Below are 22745 nucleotides of genomic sequence, written 5' to 3'. Positions count from 1 at the left end.
AAAGAAGAAAAATAAAAAATAATTAAATAAATAGTACAAATACTCAAAAAAAGAAATGAGTTGGAAAAAGTTTTAAAAACTGTGTGAAGTTTGTGCGACACGCATTCCAAGCTCCCTGTTTTTTTTGTTTTTTTTTTTCTTTTAGAATGATCAGGTGTGCGTATTTTTCTTATAAATTATAGATATAGAGGAACAACACACGTAACTTTTTATTGATCCGTCACCGTAACTAAAATTATTTCTTTCCAGAAGAAGTTGTCCCAAATGTTTTTGTGTACTCTCCTTGTATTTTGAGGACCCAATCTTCAATCTCTTCTGTCACTTCTGGAGTGCAGTCCTGCAAAAATATGAAAGCCGTTTACGATTCCCTGTAACGCCGTTAGAGCGCAGCTCTTGAGGAGGATGGAGGCGTACTGAGGGATAGGTGACTCCTCGAGGTCACGTGACCTCGGGGGGGGGGGGGGGGGGTCGTGTGACGTCAGGAGAGTCACGTGACCTCGAAGGAGTGACCTCAGGGGGGTCACGTGACCTTATGGGCCTAAGGGGGTCACGGGACCTCGGGGTCATGTGACCTCGGGGGGTCACGTGACCTTTGGGCGTCACGTGACTTTGGGGGGTCACGTGACCTCGCGGTTACGCCGACGCCGACACCGACAGCGACGCCGCTCAAGCCGGAAACGGGCCCCTAACAGCTGCGCTCTAAAAAGAAAGAAGATGCGACACTGGTTTTATAATAATCAGAACACAAATATGAACGTTCTAATAAAGCTTCCTTTCGGTAGCATATATGTCTGTAATTGCGCTGCACTTTTTATTTAATAAAATTTGCTATAAAAATCCACCTTGAAATAACCGTTTAAATGTGCTTTCAATAAATGCAATTAACGTACGTGAGTGGAACTTTGGACTAAAAAGGCGAGAGGAGTAGGAGGAGGACACAACTTTATTTATAATCTATTCGAATTTTTTGTTTTCCTAAAGACAATCCTTTTAGCTTCTTGACTGCCATATTAAGAAGGCGGTAACACGAGTGTTTTATATTCACCAATTATAGTGAATTATTGGTATTCATTACCTATGAAAAATAGGTGGTTTTTCATCAACGTAATGACTTTCACAAAAAAGAAAAATTGGAGAAACAGCAATTGTGTTTACCCCCTCAAATGAAGGACAGGACATACGGCCACTTGATTTGAAGTCGATTATATGCCGCCTGTATTTAAAGGGGTGGTGCAACGATATTCAATTGGAATGTCTTTCACTTTACTCGAGCTTACTGGCACTAGTGGGACTCAAGGATACTCGTACGCAACGCCACTGACCAAGAATCTCCTTTGTTGCGCTGTAATTTCGAGGACAAAACCGAGCGTTTTCATTCAATCTCTCCTTCGCAAAACCTAATGACGTAGCTGGGCGGTAGCTGTACCGCCCAGTGACGATATTTGAATGCGGCTCATAGATTGAACCTGAGCATTGCGTGGGCATTCGATTTGGGCTCGTGATAATCTATAGCTCGAGAAGCATTCGGGTAGTGTCCTGTGTCCAATCGCTGCATTGACGAAAACAGCCGAACCATGACAATGTCTGAAAAACGCAGCGCGTGTCCTGCGCCTTGCCAACCCCAGCGCATGGCTATGATCAACATTGGCGGCATATAATCGGCTCCAGATCACGTGGCCGCTTGTTCTGGCTGCGAGTTGAGGGGGTGAACTTTGCTCGTGTTTCTTTATTTTTTTCTCCGACTTCAATTGCGTGTGGTGAAAAACGGGCGGGTATTTTACAGGTCATTAACGCCAGGGATCCGTTCTAAGCGGTATTTGCGCAAAATACAAAAATCCTTGCATCGCCCCTTTAACATAGTCATATGCTGGTGTTTGAAAAGCACGGGTCATGTGCTCAGTTCCACACATTGTTAAGACTGGTTCACACTTTAGTCTGACTACGACCGACTGTTCCACATCCAGTTTTAAAGCCTCTTGGGACTGCTCACAATCGGCTTCGCAGAAGCGCAGGCTGTTCTAAGCAGTCACAAGAGGCTCAAAAGCCTGCATTTAGCCTTCCCAGTATTAAGCAATTACAAGTGTGAACCATTCTTTAGGGTTTGGCTGCTCCCATCAGTGCAGGAATTTGACGCGAATCACCACCTCAAAACTTGTCAAAACATTGATTGTCACGAGTTTGTGCTGACTAGTAGGCACAATGTTCGTGTTTAAACTATGACCTGCATTTGAATATCTTCCTCATCAATAGGATTTCCTGTGTTCGGAGCTTATTTCTCAAGAAATTCGGTTGATGTTTTCCGGAGTTTTTTTTTTTTTTTTCGTTCAAAGTTTGAATTTTGTTTTTGTTAGATTCCCACTTCTCTTATTTTTTTTTTAGTTTATTTCAATGTGATACAATATTTAGAATTCAAAAACAAATTAAATTAAAACATGGGTACCATGACCCCGCCGTTGTCCTGAACGGGCCTTGATGGGCTAAACGCAAATCCCTTTTGTCAGTAGTTAGAGATTTCAACGAAACGGAATGGGCATTTCCTCAGAAGCACTGACACTATGCTCTTATAAAGTTTACTTGTAAAACATTCTTCATCTTTTTTTTTTTTTTGTTGTCTTTCCTTTTTTTTTTTTTGTTGCGAATTTGAAATTCTGAATTTTCGGAGGAGAAATCCCAATTGACCTTTTTCAGAGATCGCTGGGCGCATGCGCCGATTCTGTGAGAGGAGAGGAAAGGGAAAAGCGTCATTTTTGGTGGCTCTCTCGCTCGCTTGGTCGCTCAGACAGTGCTGGTTATGCTTGACTCATCCGGTATTCTCGCGGCTTGGCTTCATAGTCATCTTACCTCACTTTTGGCGGGTGGTCCACGAAAGCACCCGATGTCAAACACCCCACCCTTTTTGCCCTGCTTTCGAAATCCTATGACGAGAGTCCCCCGTGTCAGGTGGGTGGATCATCAATGTTACAGCGATACATTCTGCTTTTAACTAAAATACAGAAATGTGAACATGATGATATACCTGAAATTGGAGTAGAAAAAGGAAAACGCAAAAGGACACAGAAAAAAAACAGGCAACGTCTCTTGAGACGTGGCCCGTTTTTCCTTTCCGTTTTCCTTTTCCTACCTCAGTATCAGGTTTAATAATTAAAAATGAGAGTGTTGGTGATTAGATACGAATAGATGAAAGATAAAACATCAAGGACGAGGACGGAAACAGAACTTCTTGACAGAAGTACTCTTTCCGCCCCTGTACTTGATCTTCCATCAAGCTTTCATGTATTCATATGTCAAGTTTTCCATCATGTTAAACTTACACCAGATCGCCTGCACTTTGACCATTTTTTGTTAATAGTAAACGTGCAAACGAGGTTGTGCGACGTAATCATGCCGTACCCGGTATTCAATTAAAAATAACAACATAAAGCTTTCCGTTCTTCAGGCGTGCGCTGTACAAATTCGCGTCTTGCCACGTTCAAAAAACTGATAAAACATTTAAAGCGAGCGAAACGAATTTAAGCCTTACGGAGACAATTAACCTTGATGAAACTTCTTGGCAACCAGCCGTGAACCCATCTGTTTGCTGGGCCCACTTTGTCGAAGGTTCGTAAACGTGCCGAATTCAAAGATGGATTGTTTCTAACATACCGTTCCTTACTTTTTGACGGTGCACGCAATCCTTCGCGATATCAAGACGGCTCGTATTTCGCACTGCCCGAGTTTGTTTACACATTCCCAAATACGGCAATGTCCCGTGCCCTCGCGCGGTACACAGGACGGAGAAGTGACGGATGCGATAAGCTTGAATAGCTTAAGCGATCAAGGAGAGTAAAATCAGCTGTTTGTAGTGGCCGGGAATCATAAACGGAGCTCACAAGCTCCGCGCAAGGTAGATGGTTGGTTCGGTATCCAAGCTGGTCACCATTACTTTCCTTACACAACACTCTGCGACTTTACTTTGAAAGCAGACCCCCTTTTTTTAGTTGCTTGCAAGACGCGACACCGCAGTGACTATGAAGTGACTCCTAGTCGATGGTAAGAACCGATGCGGCGTCAGCGGTCTATCCATCCCTGAAGGTATAAAAACGAACGAGGTCCTCTGTATCCTTGACATTGACTTTTGTTAATCCTCCAGGTCCTTCTCAGCCATTTCGAAGAAAATATGCAGACGAAGCGAAAACAGAAAGACATATTCAAATTGGTAAAGGAGGGAACAGCGCCACCAGAGAACACACGCAAACACATGGACCGGGAGACAAGCCATGCCTGGCGCGGACGACGGAGAGACGTTCCCGGAGCCACCAAAAGTGTTTCGAGCGATTCTCGCGAGGGCGCGCCACGATCGTGGTCAAACTCTGAAAAGGTCAATTAAAACAAAATTTACCGGCGAGGGTTTTTTTTGTTTTTTTTTCGGATTTATCCGAAACTCATAAGTCACGCCTAATCATAAGTTACTTCCCGGGTCTAGGACAACAATACCGTGCCCATTAGTAGAGCATCAAACTTTGTGAAGTTGAAAAAAAAGACCACTTATATCGTTGAGGTAAACCTCACTCGAAAGTCTGCCCCGTGTTTTAAAGGAGCGATGCAACAATTTTTGTACTGTGCACAAATACCGCTTAAAACGGATCCCTAACGTTAATGACCTATAAAACACGCGTTCGTTTTTCACCCCACGCAATAGAAGTCCCAGAAAAAAAAATAAAGAAAAACGAGCAGCGTTTACCTCCTCAACTCGCAGCCAGAACAAGCGGCCACGTGATCTGGAGCCGATTATATGCCGCCAATGTTGATCATAGCCAAGCGCTGGGGTTGGCAAAGCACAGGACACGCGCTGAGTTCCAGAGATTGTTATGGCTCGGCTGTTGTCGTCGTTGCAGCGATTGGGCACGGGTCACAATCCGAATGCTTCTCGAGCTAGTAATTATCACGAGCCCAAGTCGAGTGCCCACGCAATGCTCGGGTCCAATCTATGAACCGCATTCAAATATCGTCACTTGGGTGTACTGCGATCCCCGAGTTACGTCATCAAATTTTGCAAAGGAGAGATTGAGTGAATATGATCGCTTTTGTCCTTGAAATTACACCGCAACAAAGGAGTTTCTTGGCCAATGGTGTTGCGTGTGAGTATCCTTGAGTCCCAGGTGTGCCAGTAAGCTCGTGTAGAGAGAAAAACATTCCAATTGAATATCGTTGCACAGCTCCTTTAAGCTTTGAAATCCCTGAACAATGGCAGACAGAAATGACAGCACAACCAACGCTTCGAGACGATCGATAAAAATCTGACTTGTGCCTATCTTAAAAACGCTACTCAAGCTAATTCATTTCAAATACTTTTGGCAGTATTTGGTATCTTGTAAATACATTTTTTCTAGAGTATTTTCTACTCTATTTTAAATACTATTCTCACTATCTTCTGTTCACTGCCTCATAAACACGTTTGAACATTGGGCGAAAATTTGTCTTCGGAACAAGCTGCAGGACTAGGGATCTTCACACTCCAGAGAGAGGTTGCACCGATTGCAAACTTCGACCCTTGCGACCGACCGCAGAACAGGAAACAGGGCACGAGCAAAACGCAGTCTGCAAATCCTAACACAAGACCAATTGGATAGAACCAAGTAAGTCCGCACCTATGTCTCCCCTTGACCGGTTTTTTTTTTTTTTTTTGTAGTTATTAAATGTCACGCCATGGCTTGGAGCTTGAAAAGTGGTAGTGACGTCATCCGGAGTTTACATATAGACTCCAGCTTTTCTCTGAAACTCCTTCAGCGGAGGATTGGGAGGCCAGCGCTCGGTACGATCACAGTAGGGAGTTTTCGTAGATCGTTTCTGCTCACCCGCAACGTTCTCCACAACCCGCTACGAGATCCGGGACTCTGCAGGCTATATTCCGCTCACCTCTAAGCTTTGACTGCTGTGGAAGCTACCTCCTCGTTGGACCAGTCATAGGCCTCTTTTTCGCCTCGTGATCACGCTCCCGCCCATACGCACACGCAGAGAGCCGAGTCAGGTGATGAGAGGGAAGCGGCTGATTGGACCGACGGGCATGTAGCTCCCACTGCAGTCTCAGCTCAGGGGTGAACGGACTATACTCCTTTCCAGCGACAGTCTCAAACGAAGGGATTTACAGCACGTGTCCCTGGCTTTGAGAGTGTACGTTTGTGTTGCCCGACTGCGCTGGGCAGTGGGTTTTGTCGTCTGTGGCCTGTGGCAGCCTGAGCAGGCCCAATTGCGGACGCTGGGGGCGGCTAAATTGAGGCGTATTTTTATTATTTTTGTTTGTGTTTTATGGCGAATATAATCTCTCGAGGGTTTTGAGAAACCACTGTACTATTTTTAGAAAAAAAAAAATGAAAGATCTTTTGGTGAGTCCGTCGGCGACAGAACCACTTCAACTGGAATGTTTTCTCTGATTTTATGTGGATATTTTACGCCACCATACGCTCAGTCATGTCAATCTACAAATGTCTTAACAGTCGAAAATATGTGCACACACAAGATAGCCGAGGTGCATAGGTATTCTCCGCTCACGACATTAAGTTCAACAATCTCATAAACTGAACAACATATTGTACGTAGCACTTCACTGTGCCGCGTTATCCAAACAGGATTTGAGAAGCGACTCAAATAACACACCGCATCTATTATACAATGTCGACGACAGTAACGTCACGCCGATCGGACAGAATCCGGATTGTTTTGGGTCACGTTTCTGAAGAAAGCTGCTTTTTGTTTCCAGAGCACCAAAGCAAATCAAAGAAACGTGTCTATTCCCTTCCCATCCCGTGCCCGACCCTATCAGCTACAGCAAAGTGGTTTGGTGTGTTAGTTGGCTCATAGTCATTAAAAAATAATACCGCCAAAAACACAACAAGGACGAAGAAGTGAACGAGCACAAGGCGCTCTCGCAAGTGCTGTTTATTCGGAAAGAACATTCATAATATAGGCCCACAACAACGTGTCATTCATCACCGTGTCGATGCACTGCTTGTCTATTATATTTAAACTCTTTCTTCGATAGGGAAGATCAGTCTTCACTTATCCCAGATTTCAAACGCTTGATGCAGATTTCTGCTGGTTCTATCGTGGTGCCGAACCAGAATCTTGATGTCATGTAGAGCAGGCGTACAGTGCCGTGCAATATGAAAGCCCCACTGGAAGCGCGTGGTCGAAGCAGTGGCTGGTGGCGGCGCTGCGAGAGCTCCGGGCAATTCCATTCTGCTTTGAGGGGAGGACGGTCACTCGGGGTTCAGCTTAAGCGCAACGCGCTTATCAGTTAGTGCTGAGTACAAGTACACACCTAAATTTGCTGAGTGTGCCTCAGGAGCTGTTTATGAAATACCTCTGTCATGCGGCGCTGTGTATATTGGCCAGACTGGCAGACGCGTGGATGATCGCACCCGCGAGCATGCGGCTGCCATACGATCCAGCCCGTCTTATCATCTTGCTATACATTGCAACAGCTGCCCATGAACGCCTGTTCCATATGTCATTATGATTTTGGCTCGGTACCATGACATAACTAGCAGAGCTGCACGAGGCGTTTGAAATCCGGAATAAGGGTGCAGATTGTATAGGTGAAGCATAACTGGCCCTATCGAAGAAAGAGTTTTAATATATTATAACAAGCAGTGCATCGACACGGTGATGAATGACACGTTGTTGTAGGTCTATACTATCAATGTTTTTAGCGAATAAACAACAGTTGCGATTGCGCCCTGTCTTCGTTCTCTTCCTCGTCCTTGTCTACGTTTTCGGCACTATTACCTTTTAAAGCCTCTCAACTATTTTTCGCGAAAACCGAGAACGTACCCGGGAGCGTATTAGCAAACCATATCCCGTACAGTGCCTGGCCACGCCCCCTTCGGCGCGACGCAAAAGCGGCTACTTCATTGGTTTTCGAAATGTCACGTGACATGACGTCACTTCTGCGCCTTTTGAACGCATTTGAGCGCGTTTTCGTCTCGTCAAGATGGCGTCCGCCGCTACGCTGGTGGGTGAGACGCGCGTTACGCTGCGCCGCTGTAAACCATAACGATTCTTGGAGTTCGCCGCTGCACCGTAGCACCAAATGCTAGCAGGAGGACGACTCGACGCGGACGCAATGCTTTTTATACGTAAATATGTTCTCGTTACGCAAATTCGCGCCTAATCGTGACACGGGCGCGCTGTGCGCCTGATGTCCAGTGCGAATTCGGAAAGCGATGGAGGTGTCGTTCTATCACCATCAAAGTACTCGGGCCCCTGAGAATGACTGACACCTTCAGTAAATGTACCGCAGTAGGTCGGAGTTGCGCATCTCACGACATAATGCTACAGCCTATGCTGTAGCATTATGTCGGCATGCAATCCTGGACGTTCATCTTACCAAAAAACGAGTTCACATCGCCGAGGTGAAAGCATTAGTTGCTAGCATTTGGTGCTGCGGAGCAGCGGCGAACTCCAAGAATCGTTATGGGTCGTACTCGTAGGGGCGACTTCGGCAGCGGCGCGTATGTGGTGGCATCATCTCGGTGTGCAGTCCTGGGCGTTCATCTTACCGAAAAACGAGTTCACATCGCTAAGTTGAAAGCATTCGAATCATCTAGGCACGCGCGTGAAACAAAGTGTTTACAGCGGCGCAGCGTAACGCGCGTCTCAGCCACCAGCGTAGCGGCGGACGCCATCTTGACGAGACGAAAACGCGCTCAAATGCGTTCAAACGGCGCGGAAGTGACGTCATGTCACGTGACATTTTGAAAACCAATGAAATGGCCGCTTTTGCGTTGCGCCGAAGGGGGCGTGGCCAGGCACTGTACGGGATATGGTTTGCTAATACGCTACCCGCGAAGGCATTTCGGAGCCTCTCAACGGAAGTAATCCTTGAAGAGCGCCGCGGGACGCTTGACGTTCGCTCTCTTCATTCGTTTCCTGCGACCATCGAGCAGGCTAAGAGCCCTGGTATTCCCAGGTTCTAACAATGTATGATAATATAAAAAGGTCAAGCATCCTGATACTAATACTAAGAACAAGAATAATGATCTTTATGTGCTCACGAGAGCCGCGGCATCGCAGAAAGGCAACAGCCGTACCATAAAGGCCCGGCGGTGCCGCGTCTAGGGATGGTGATTATGTGATGATATAGCAGTATACAAGATGAAAATGATGGCGATTATGGTAAGATATGTACAAGTGCGTTAGGCCTAGCAGTCGCGACGTTGGTCTTCGCGGGGCCGCCATGGCCTGCTGCAGTCTGGCAGGCCGGCCTCGAGCACCTGGTTAGGGCTCCTTGCGTGCCCGGCTCGCTGACGAGTCTACCAAATTTCCGGTGACGCAGGGAGTCCAGTCACATCGCCCTCACCTCTGGATATGGGAAAATAGCACCATTGCCTTCCCACCTGCTAGCGGGACACAAACAAATACCAACATACATACGATAAAACCTCTCAAGGTGATTAGCTCATCGCTGTTGGTTGCCATAGTAATGCCCGCTTTAGACCCTTTCAAAGCTTTGAAGCTTCGAAAAGGTCATTAAAACCAGTCGCACAAAGATCGCTACGAAGCATCATCGCACTGAAAGCGTCCTTGGCCAACATGAGCGCCTTGCGTGCGTGGGATAGCGTAAGAGCTTTAGAGATAATCAAACATAAATAAAAACAAAATGACCGCATCTCCACGTGGTGAATGTTGATTGGGGCGAAGCTCTGGTGGTACTAATACGCTGAGCCGCAGCATGCCGGGCTTTTCGTTTGTTTTCATCCATGTTAGAAAGAATGTGTGGTATGGAACGTGGTTATATACGCATTTGAGTATTTGACCGCAGCGCCCTCTCATCTATAGACGTCCAGCCGAATCATGCAAAGCTTAAGGCGATTATATACGCATTTGACCGCAGCGCCCTCTCCTGTATAGGCGTTGAGCGGCTACACGTTTCATCCATGACATCCCCAGCTCTTGAGTTACTATCACATCTCAGAGTTCCCTACTCGTCCCGCAGTCGTGGCCGAGTGGTTAAGGCGATGGACTAGAAATCCTTTGGGGTCTCCCCGCACAGGTTCTAATCCTGTCGACTTCGCAGACATTTTTTTTCTTTTTTTTAAGAAGACAGATGGGATGGCAATCGATGTGAGCACGGACGCCGGACGAACAAGGCCAGACCCTAAAGAGGTTTGCCCCTAATAGAGCGCACACTGACAGCACATCTTACCATAGATACGCTGTACGTGTTCTCCCCTGGGATGTTTCCCTATTTCTGATGTTTTACAAATATCGCTGCACGAACCCTTTACATACTATTGTAACTAAAGTGGGTACTACTGGTAATATTCCTTTTTTTTTATATTGCTCCTAATTTTGATGAAACTACAATTACCTTTCGTACAGATATTAAAGAGGAAAATAGTTTTGTTATATTAAAGGGCAACTGCGCTCAATTCCGAAAAATTTAGGCTTACATATGATTCCATTTCACAAAGCGCTACTAAACAGCTCTACGTCCTTGGATTCGCGAAATGTGGAATATTATTTGTGTAACCTTAATTTAAACATCAGCTGATACCGAAACCGAAACTTCGGTTGCGTTAGGCAACATTGGTCTCGTGCCGTCAGAGTCATGGCCACGTCACGTCGAACCACGTGGTCTTGTGACGCTCGTAGGGCGAGGGACAGGACACCCGACGCGGGCAGGTTGCTTCGCATGGCGTGGACAGTGATGACCCGGGGGTGAGGGGGAATGAGAGAAGACAAAAGAGGAGAGGGGGAGCGGAGAAACAGACCGATAAGCGCGCAGGGCAGCGCAAACTAGCGCATCCGCGTTACGGTGATCACGTGGCGCCGTTCAGCCAACACCGGGACGAGAAACTCATGACGCCATCGTTCAATTTCACTCTGAAAAGTAAAAACAAACAAAACGTGAGAATGAAGTATGCATGCCTCTGACGTAGTGGTTTAACGTTGGCCGCTCCAACTCCGTCGCACTGACTGCGCTGACGATTGCGCCTCACGTCGCACGCTAGAGTTGGCAGATTTCGGCGACTTGGCTCATTTGAAAGCTTGCTGGCCAGTTTTTTTAAATAGATAGACGGAATTAGAACGTAATATTTGACATGGGGTCTTCCTATATGATACTGAAGAGGGCTACATAGTTTTCTAAATATCAAAAATGAAGCGGAGTTGCCCTTTAAGTCTAGCTCTTGAATCTGGGCAGCGCCTTCTAAGCATACTTTACGGTCGGGTTTCGGTTGTGCGGCAATGCGCTTCCTCACGTTGATCCTGCAGTGCAGCGTAATCTGGCAAATTTACATTAGTGGATATATATTTGTGAGAGTCAACAAGGACAAAAAACTATAAGGGAGTAATTCTTATCTTTTTGATAAAAAAACGAAAGCACAAACTTTTTAAAGCGCAACTTTACGCGCCCGTTTCCGGCTTGAGCGGCGTCGCCGTCAGCGTAAACTCGCGTTGTATTATGGGACGTTTCCCATAATGACGTCACAAGTGACGTCATGTGTGACACCTCGAGGGTCACGAATGACATCCCTCATGACGTCACCGCGCGTTGCATTATGGGTAAATTTCCCAGCTAAATTTGGCAGAAAATGTTTCCCGCTAAATGTGAGGGGAGCAGGAGAGGAAGGTACGGATGAGGAGGATGGGCATACCCTCCTCTCCGTACCTTTCCCTCCTCCTCCTCAAGAGCTGCGCTCTAATTCGCCGTTACGGGGATTATAAACGTCTTTCGTTTTTTTTTAAACGCGTTGGTACCGCGCCTAATCAGATATTCACATTGACAACCGTAGCTCGTGCATGATCAAATGCGGCAGTGCAGCTTTATCCTTGATGCAAACATTGCATGGTCGCGTCTTACGGGCGAGCTCCCTACTATTCTAGCAAACCACTGTGCTGGACATGACGTGACTTTTGAGAAGAAATCTGCGGTATCAATAGACTTAAAAACAGACGGTATTACACCTGGCAATCGTCACTCAATCGTCGCCTACCAGTTTTTGCATGAGGGTCATTTGGATATTCTAAACACTGAGATGCTTTGGTATTTGTGGCCGAATTATCGAGTTCGGGGTATGTTGGTGGGATTCACTGTACTAGCTGATGATCTTCTTGTAATCGCCGTGATCATGTTGATATAGGTGTAATATTAACGGTGTTTTTGTTCTCGCGAAATATCTGGCATTGAAGTTTTTAAAGTAGCGACACATTTAGTGTTTTTTTTTAACTATCTCTGTATTTTATTTCTGTATTCCTATAAATCAGGATGTACACTGATTTATGGGAAAATATGCGTTCATCCACATGCACGAAAAAAAAAAAAAAGACAACGGAGTGTCTCTTATTAGTGAACCCGATGGAATTAAATCTGGTCTGTCAGATATTAAAAACATAGTTTGCGTGTAAACTCTGCGCAGAATTATGTGAGAACCAATCTGTTTTACCTGTGTTAGTGCCAATCACATGACAATGCCAGAAAAGTTTAATACGGATCTGCCAAACTGCCCTCGGAAAAGTAAAAGTGAATTATTAACAACTTTATTTTATATGAAATAGCCTGGGTGTCGCTTCAAGGGCACCTGTGAGCAAAAGAAGCGCTCAGGCAGCAAAAAAACTTTCCTGGTAACTTACCAATTTACCATTCTTGCAAACCCCTGCTGGCAAATTCGGTCCTTCTCCATTTCTGCATATCACGGTGCATTTCATTGGATCATAGCCACTGTAAGTCTGAGATACATATAAAGAATGTTACGAATAAAAAAGTGTGCAGAAATATGTAAATAAAAAATAAATCTTTAATATGTTCCGCTTGTGAAAAAAACGAAAATACGAAGTGCATTAACTGGCGTCGCTTGCGTCAACTTCGGTGTAACAACGGTATTTAGCTCAAGGGCGGAAGGTTTCGGTACTGTTGTTGAGGTGTCGCTGCTGATTTCTGCGGGTGTCTCTACCGGCGGGTAAGAAGCCGCAACTAAAATTTGTAGGAAATCTGACGGCCTCCGTAGATAGAAAGCACATGGCCTTCCAGCCAATTCCGATCGTGACACATCAGCCTTGCATTCTGCTTTACTTAACTTTCTATCATCACAGTATTTTCCAGAAGTAGACATTTACGCGCTACTTAAAAATATTACCTAAATTCCTTTACTCGTTACTCTCCCAAAAAGTAACTGAGAACAGTGCTAATCAAAGTTATCGGAAACAAGGTAACGGCGTCCTATCTCATTAAAGCGCTATCCTGGAGGTAGTCGAGGAACTGCACTATGACATAGCGCTCTGTGAAACAACCCGGGCAATTGGGACCGCTGGCTAAAGGTTGAAATTGCGGCCCAACCGCAGACAACGCAGCTATTTTGTCTGTGAGGCAATCTACGCTTTTAGCCACCCCCTCACTCTTCGTGTGTAAATTTGACTGCCGAAATCGTCAGTTTATATATGGCTCATTCAGTAAAAGCATAAAATACAGATTTTATATTTCAATCAATGATAGTTTCGACAGGGACATATACGCCTCTTTGTGGAAAATGGGACGATAAGTAGATTTTGACCGGCCGGAAAAAAAATTGCTAGCTTTGGTCACGGTAAAGCCACGATTTCGACTTTGGCCGAGCGGCCTTTCCTGTTCTCGCTGTTCCATTGAGTTCCAAGTTATGAGGTACTTCTGCAGCTGTTTCCAGGATCGTACTCCCATCAGGTCCGACACCGTTTGCGCATTCCGGATGAGCTTGATCAGCCACTATACTTTACTTGGGAAAACAAAGGAATCGCGTTACTTTCTCGCTCCTCTGGATGTGTCGTTTTTCTGAAGCATTAGCTGCCTTCCATGTTTTTGTCTATTATAATTTCTTCGCTTTTGAGCCACTCGTGGACATAGCAAAATCAAACATCAGTTTTACCTGATGGGATGCCTACTCCGTTCAACCTCGTAAAACTACTCGCGCCACCTGACACCAGTAAAAACAGCTATATACACGAGCGCCGTGTATTTTATTTTCGAAAACATGGTTACGCTTATAGAGACAAGAGGGAAGAACTGACAACACGATGTGCTTACATCAACTATAACTCTCGGAAATCGACGCGAATATATATACTATGCGCCATCACGCCACTCAACCAGTTCCGCACCCCAATGCTTATGGCAAGAAGTGGGTCTCTTTAGCCGCCAGATCAATTGAAGTTACGCTGAAGGATTCATCGTCGTAACTTTTGATTTAGTCATTTTCAATCATTCCACTTGTCGTTCTTTTTAAGCGTGCTGAAGATTGTGCACATGTTGAACACAGGTTGGCAGCCGCAGTCATGACAATGCATCGACAGCTAGCCAAATAGATGGCTGCTCACTTTTTGATATGTTTTGTGTCAATGCTGTTAAATCTAGAAAATGGTCTGGCGTAGGCCCCGATCAGGTTCCAAATATTTTTTTTCGATGATATGCAGTCAGTGGCACGTTTTTCACGATAATAATTCATATTTCGTTTGTCACCAGTGCGCTTTCAAATGGCTGGCTCTTAGCACGCGTCGTCCCGCTACAAATGAGACCCATCATCGCTAACAAACTATCGTACCATTTCTCTCGAATGTTGCAAACTCAAAAAGCATATCATTTCCAACATTATTTCTTCCTTCTTGGAGAACAATAACCTTCCAACATGGTTTCAGAACGGTTTTTTTTTTACCACGACTACGCTGCTAGTCTCCATATATCTGGTCAGGTAGACGTAATGTTTTGGATTTCAGTAAAGCCTTTGACAGCGTCCCTAATTAAATTTAGCATTTAAATTAGAAAATGTTGGTCTTCTGATTGATATTGTTAAATGGATTAAATCGCGCGTAAGCAGTTCGTTGATATTGGTGGGGATTTTTGAAATGGGTTGCGTCTATCTTCGTGTGTACCCGAGGGCAGCGTTCTAAGGCCCTTGTTATTTGTAATTTACATAAATGATATAGTGTCCGTTATCGATGAAGGTGTAAGCATTAGACGTTTTGCGGATGATTGTGATTTGTTGAAATATGTATAACTACCTCATTTGACCAGTATGTATTAAACTCTTCCCTTGCAGATATTACAGATTGGTATGCCGAATGGGAAATGAAAATACATTCAGAAAGAACTGTTTCACTACGGGTTACCGAAAAAAAATCCACTTTAGGTTGTTTACGATGTCTGTAGCTCCCCTTTTGCGTGAAGTTTCAAAGTATAAGAAATTAGGCCTGATGATTTCTAAAACTCTTTTATCGGATACGCACATCAATAACATCTGCTCATCCGCATTCCGTAAACTTGTTTTCCTTAGGCGCAAAATAATAAATAAAACCACCATCTAGTGTCAGAATTTTAGCTTTTAACACTTTTGTGCGACCGAAACCCTAATACGCCAGCCAAAGAACATTTTGAGGCTGAAAATGGTTCAAACGCGAGCTGTCAGATTCATCTATGGAAAATTTAAAAGATAGACTCTCCATCGCACCTTAAGAAAACGAATGGCATAGCTACAGTTGAGCTGCGTAGGAAGCTCTCCAGGCTAAACTGTTTATTGCTTATTGTACGAAACAATTGTCGACTTGGCACAGATAATCACGTCTTCCCGTTAATGTCGCGACCTACGAGGCACCATAATCAACATTCTTGGACACCAATATCTCAAAGCACTAATCGTTTCGAATTTTTCTTCTTTCCCCGCACTATCTTCGGATGGAACTATCCACCTTCTAGCGTTTTTGAGGGTACCGATTTTCGTGATACCATCGATAGTTATTTTCCTTAGAAGTGCTTTTTTCGTACAGAATATTTGGCATGTCACTGTTTTGCACGTCCCCCCTCGGTATTGCATTTATTGGTGTATGCCTCGAATATGTATATCCGCCTGATTTATTGTTGGTTTCAAAAGTGCTTAATTCTATTTTACTTGTTATTTCCACTCCCGACTGGGCCAGCCTCTGGCCTGATGATGTTTCAAATTAAAAGAAAAAGAAAAAAAGTTCGCGCGATCTATCATTTACACATATTTTCGTATGGCCTACACATTTCCTGCCACACATCAAGGGGATCTGATTCACGAAACGTTCTGAGCGTACAACGAACCGGTTCCTGTGGTTCCTCAGACTGCATATCTGGATTTTTCGAAAGGATATATTTCCTCTTAATTGCTCCTATGTTTGTGCGATGTGTCGCCAAGGTCCTATAATTTTTTTTTTTTTTTTGCGTTCTCAAGCGTATCACTTGTTTTTACACGAGACGCGCGTGTTTGAAAAAAAAGAAAAAGAAAAAAGTATTTTTTTGAAGTAAACAATCAGTATTTTCTATAAGAGTAAGGAAGTCACTTTGAATTACCTAATAAAATAACTACTTTGAATTTGATTGTTTTCTATGCCATCAAAGACTCACAGTGTTTTGCAGTTCACATATTAACTCTCCGCCTTGTCCGATATAGCCGTCGCATTCGCTGATAAGTTGGGTACCAGACGAGAAGTCCGCTGAAACGAAAATTTTTTGAATTAAAGTACGAGTTGGCTGGCTCATGTCAACAGCTCATTTTAAGATAAATGCGCAGACAATTTTATTTATTTTTTTATTTATTGTTACTTTTAGCTTCCCAGTTCACATTCTAGGTACGAGGCGCATTCCATTCTCGAGTGCATATTTTTCATTTTCATTTAAAGACCCCGTTAGGGGTATTACACAAGGGGTGGGGTTACATATAAAAGCATTTTTAACAGACATTCATGTCGGAAGGTGCTTGACGACAATCTCCATGAATACGGATGGACATGTGATAGCGGCGACGTGGTGGGGAAGGCCGTTCCAGTCTGCTGCTGCTTGAGACAAAAAGGAGGCTAAAAAAGTAGTAGTGCGGGCACGTGGGAGCGTTACTTGAAGCGGGTGACCGATGCGCGGAGATATGCGTGATAGCGGGACAATGTAAGGTGTATGGTCGAGCGAGCCGTAGTAAAACTTGTGAAAGAGGGAGAGGCTGGAAGTGCGACGGCGAAGTGAAAGAGGTGTCAGGCCGGATTCTGCTTTTAAAGATGAAACGCTGATATCGTATGAGTAGGCAGAATGAATGAACCTTGGGGATCGATTTTGAACAGATTCAAGTTCATTACTAATATATGCTTGGTGAGGGTTCCAGAAGGCAGATGCGTATTCGAGTTTTGATCTAACAAGTGATTTGTACGCAAGTAAACGTATTTGTTTCGGGGCATGGCGTAGATTACGTTTAAGAAATCCAAGGACTCTGTTTGTAGCTGATATGACGTTGGTAGTATGCGCGCGTCAAGATAGATCGTTCGACAGTGTTACACCTAGGTATTTAAATGATTGTACAGATTCGATGGTGACGCCAGCAATTGTATAGGGAAAAATAAAGATGTTACGGGCGACGATGGAATGATACAAGTTTACATTTGCTGGGATTAAACGTCATTTGCCAACAGTCGCACCATTTTTGCACATGGTTAAGGTCATTCTGCAGGCATGTCTGGTCAGAGGTGTTAGTGATTGTACGATAAATAACGCAGTCATCCGCAAACATCCGAATGTGGCATGACAAATGCGATGGTAAGTCATTTATGTAGAGGGTTATTCAAGGAGAGGCCAGGCTCTTTAAATCGACCGAAAAATTCGGTTTCTTAACCTATCGCGCTATGACTTTGTGCAGTGTTGCCCACAGATGGTGCATTTTTTTTTTGTAAAATTTACAAAGAGCGAACTTAACTGAGGAAAAAGTAAAGAAAGAAAAAATCTTAGCTCCTATGGAAACGCAGCGAAGCCACCGGTCTTCAAACAACACGGCGCCGTTTCGCACGGGAGACAAGAGATGGCGCAATGAACGCCGCCAACTGTCACAGGTTCGGATGTTAAAGATCCCATTTAAACAAACAAATTTGGAATTTGACTTGGACCGCTGTCCAGGTGTTAGGACCACACCTTGGCGATAGACTTCCTGAGAGGCGGGAGGAATTGAGAGCAAAGCATGCCGACGTTACGAACAGTATTTTATATAAAATAATTCAAAAGTAAGGGAAAGGCGCACAGGACGTGCACACAGTCGAAAGAAGGAAAGAAAAAAATATCAAATCAAATCGAGGTTGTCATACAGTTTTGGAGGGGGAGAGCCGAGTCAGGGTCCCAAGATGCCGGTGGGGGTCCGATTCGTTGCGCCGCCAGTTGGGGTCGAGAAGTCGTGGTGGCTTGGGTGTTGTAGTGACGCACAGCACTCACTCACAAGCACTCACACCCCTCTCCGTCGAATACTTTCTCGGTGGCCGAACTATCATAGCGCCGCGGACGTGCTTAGCGCCGACCATCCACACCGTCGCAACCTTGCTCCGCGGTTTGTTCCACTACCCTCGCGCGCCCGGGATCCCGTCTTTTTTTTTTTTCTTCCTCCGATCTCGCACGAAAAAAAAAAAAAATCCTAAGCCCGCGTTCTTGTCCTCGGCGCTCGCGCACCCCACTCACAAACACGGAAACGGACAACACCATAACCATTGAAGGACGAAAATAGTTATTGAATTCTGTGACACCAACGAACGAGCATACGGCGCCGAGAGCCGGGGTCTTTAGCAGACGATATTTTCGACTCAAAAGCGGCGCGCGTTCCGCAGGCGGCGACAGTCCCAGAAACAAAAACAGGGGTGGTAACAACAAGGAACTGCAGTTTCTTGTCTGCTAAAGACACCGGCTGTCGGCGTCGTCTGCTCGTTCGTTGGCGGCAGTTGGCGTCGCTACCGCTTGCGCCCTCTCTTGTCTCCCGTGCGAAGCTGCGCCGTGTTGTTTGAAGACCGGTGGCTTCGCTGCGTTCTCATAGTAGCTAAGCCTTTTTCTTTCTTTACTTTTTCCTCAGGTAAGTTCGCTCTTTGCAGATTTTACAAAAAAATGCACCATCTGTGGGTAACGCTACACAAAGTCGTAGCGCGATAGGTTAAGAATCCGAATTTTGCGGTCGATTTAAAGAGCCTGGCCTCTCCTTGAATCACCCTGTGTATTAAGAACAGGAGGGGGCCGAGGACAGATCCTTGTGGAATGCCTGGGGTGCCATGTTGCGCTTTTTGGACTCCCAGGAGACTAGGGAGAAGGAAGTGACGTCAACAACGCAGCAAATGCAGATTGGATGTTGATTTTGTTTTCTTCTGTCAACATCCAATCTGCGTTTGTTCTAGTCGTTGATGCCACTTCCTTCTTCCAAGTCTTTTGGGAGTGCAAAAAGCGCAACAAATAGCACACCTGATGTTACTGAGAGAGGGTTAGATGAGTGGCTCTTAACAAAGACAAACTGAGAGCGATAAGGCAGAAATTCCTTGACCCATTGAACAATAGGAGTGTTTAGATTTATTTGGGAAAGTTTTAGAAGGAGGCGCTCGTGCGGTACTTTGTCGAATGCTTTGGCAAAATCTAAAAGAAAAAAAAATGTGTCAGATTTTCGATCAAATGCATGAAAAAAAACCATTCCTTTATTTTTAAACCATGAACAGCTTTTTGACGCTACCATTCAATCCCAAACTTCGTCCATCCGTCCGTGCATTTTCCGTTAAATTTACAAGGCAAGTGGCGTCATGTGACGTCTCCATACGTTACGTTACATTTCCACCTTTTCCACAATGGCGCCGGCAATCTTGAATTGTCGTCACATCCAGTATGGGCGAAAACATTGTTTTCGCGTCGCCACGCCAATAGAATACATTTAGGATATGGGCGTAACCATCACCCATTCCCGTTTTGCCTCCCTTCTATTTTCTGGTATTTTCAGGTTGAAATGTTTTATAAATGTTTCGACTCCCATACCAGGTATGCAAACCATGTGGCTGGGGGGACGTAAGTATATGAAAAGGTATATACACCTTGGGGAAATTGAGACTATGTGACCTATACGTCAACTCTGTTCAACTACGAAATTTACCGAGAAAATTTACGTCTTGTGGCCAAAATATCAACTCAGCTTTCCCGCTAAATTTAGAGGGAAATTAACGGCATGTGATTTATACTCTAATTTGGTTGCCTGCTAAATTTAGCGGGAAAAATCACGTCTTGTGATCTAAACATCAATCCTACTTTGACTTAAAACGAAAGAAACACATAAGAGGACGAAACAGACGACACAGCTTTCGTTGGTGATAATTAAAGACTTTAGCGTGTTGGTGATCTACATTGACTTAAAACAAAAACAAAAAAACACATAAAAGGACGAAACAGACGACACAGCTCTTATGTGTTTCTTTCGTTTTAAGTCAATGTAGATCACCAACACGCTCAAGTCTTTAATTTAAACACCAATCCTATTTCCCCTCCGAATTTAGCGGGAAAAAACGACCTCACTTAATTTATACAACCATTCGGTATCAAAAAATAATTTAAGGAAAAAATTTGTCACGTAACAGAAATTCTCTCACCAATTCTCAACGATTCCGTATATGCCTTTCATGCATTACACGAATTTAAAGGTGAAGGTCGATGCCGATATTTCTTTTTTTTACTAATGAATAAATATCAATTGGTTAGAAGCGTCTTTCTGATCCGATGATCAATACCACTGCTATTAATTTATATGAAGGATGGGGCCCTGCTCATCTGTGCACTTTGTAGTTGTTTCTAAACGCGAACTCTTGCTTCTAAAGTTTAAGTCCTGTACATTTTCTCCATTATATGGTTACGATTGTTTTCAGTGAAGGAATTACCCCTAAAATACGAGGTGTCAGAGTTTTTTTAAGATGCCTTTTGTAGTTTTTTAGACATTCCATCTCAAAGTTTTGTTTCGGGGATGTACGGCGAAACCGAAACTACCGACTCAAGCATGATGGCAAGCTACCCTTGTGGTCAGCTGCATGGCCATCATGTTACGCAAATTTGGTATTGCTGTACCGCCAAGCGTACGACTACCCTCGTTGTAAAAGTAGCTGTGATTAGTCAGGTAAGGTGCTACGGCTCTTTTACTGCTTTACTTCGCAGATATCAAACATCTGTGGCAGATATGGATACATATTCATCAAGTTGGCGGCCGAAATGCGAATTCACCTTCTCCGCCGTGTTTGTGAAGGTAGAAAGGGATTGATGTGTGTTGTTTTGTCGCTTTGGGTGACTCTGGATTCAATTTCCTTGATTTCGTCTTTTTATTCTCCGTTCTTTTATTGTACACGTGAATTTTTTATGTTTGGTTGGTCCGAGTAACGTGAGTTTACTCTCTCTGTTGAACGCTCATTTTGCCCGAGCTTCCCGAATGATGTTACCGGGAATGGGGCGGGCAGGGGAGTTGTCACCTGGTCGGACATGCCGTTGCCTATCGTGACGGCCCCCAGACGACTGCACTACTTGTCGGTTGTGTGAATAAAACTTCGTTTCGGTTCTTTTCACAACACCGCCCATCACGTCTTTTTTTTTTTTTTTTTGCAGCTTTTTTAATTTTTATTTTTTGTCCAGATCCCAAAACAGCAGTTCCCTGGAGAATCGCAACCACCCCTTGACAGCCTCTAGGCTAATACACTTTTTCGAACTAATGCGCTAGACCAGGGGTCTCCAAACCCCGGCCCGCGGGCCAAATCCGGCCCGCGGAGGCCTTCCGACCGGCCCGTGGCTGGCTGCAGTCCTCCCAATGGAGCCCGGCCCACGGCCCGCTTCCAGCACGCCCGCTGCTACTGGCGAAAAAATAAGGGCGTGTAAAACGGCGCCGCGGCGCGCACCAACCACGTAAACGAAGTTACCTGAAAAAAAAACAAAAAAAACACGAGAGAACTGCCTACCGTAAGGCGTGTCCTCTGGTCATATTAGTAATTGGACATTGTCATTAGCAGAATCCACACTACTAGTCCCCTGTTCCATATCTGGGTCCCTATGTATATTGTGCTTGGTGTACTGTGTCGTAGCTATTACATGTTGTCAGCATAACTTCTATCGTTCTCACTAGTCTTCTGGCCTGTGTGAACGTGCCAAAGTTCCTATGCGCTCTGCTTTATGCTATGTTTTCTGGGCTCCAATTATTGTGATGTCATAAGCAGCTAAACGATTAAATTTCATAACAAAGTGAATGCATTAATCCACCTTAGAATCTTGCTGTTTCATGTTTACTCTAACTTAAAATATTGTATATTTCAATGCTTAGAGATCTAGGATTTTTTATTTAGATTTTTTTTTCATTTACATCTGCCCATTTATATTTCCGGCCCTTGAGACAGAGACGGAGCCTCCATCCGGCCCCTTAGCCAAAAGGTTTGGAGACCCCTGCGCTAGACAAAAGATTATAAGCTCTTAACAGTGTAGCGTGCGTGAGGCAGTTGAATGTTAGTGATACACAGATATGTTTTATCTTATAAACATATTAAGAGCATTTGCTACCGCCTTTACAGACACATGACGGTCTAAAGCCTGCTCGAAATCAATAATGGATCACAAAAAAAAGTCTTGCCACCAATCGAAAAAGATAAAAGAAATTACATTTTCCATAAAATTAACAAAAACAAATCTGGAGAAAAATCATGAAGAAGATATATTTCACAATCTAAACTCCAACACACGAACAAATAAAGCAATGGACTAGAGAACACAAATTGTCTTGTCTGCTATTTTTCTCTTGTATCTCATGGTTTAGATTACGATGTTTCCTAACCATCTCGACTGCATACGTTCGCTTCTTTGTATTTGTTCGATTTATAATTTTTTAACCAGACTTACCGCTTAGAAGTGCTGGTATAATAAGCACCACGGCGAAAACAACGAGCTTCATTTTGCTTAATGGCAACGTCCTATTGAAAGAGTAATAGTCATATAAATA

The 22745-nt window shown here is 44.4% G+C and overlaps 1 pseudogene; it reads right to left on the bottom strand.

Annotated features, from left to right (window-relative positions):
• Positions 1-209: 209 nt before the first annotated feature.
• On the bottom strand, positions 210-22706 carry LOC115327334 (annotated as a pseudogene).
• Positions 22707-22745: the final 39 nt, after the last annotated feature.

This window comes from Ixodes scapularis, unplaced genomic scaffold (genome assembly GCF_016920785.2).
Source record: "Ixodes scapularis isolate PalLabHiFi unplaced genomic scaffold, ASM1692078v2 PGA_scaffold8__174_contigs__length_109621045, whole genome shotgun sequence".
NCBI classification, from domain to species: Eukaryota; Metazoa; Arthropoda; class Arachnida; order Ixodida; family Ixodidae; genus Ixodes; species Ixodes scapularis.
Note: the sequence above shows the minus strand (reverse complement) of the source record. Positions and strands in the feature narration are given on the sequence as shown.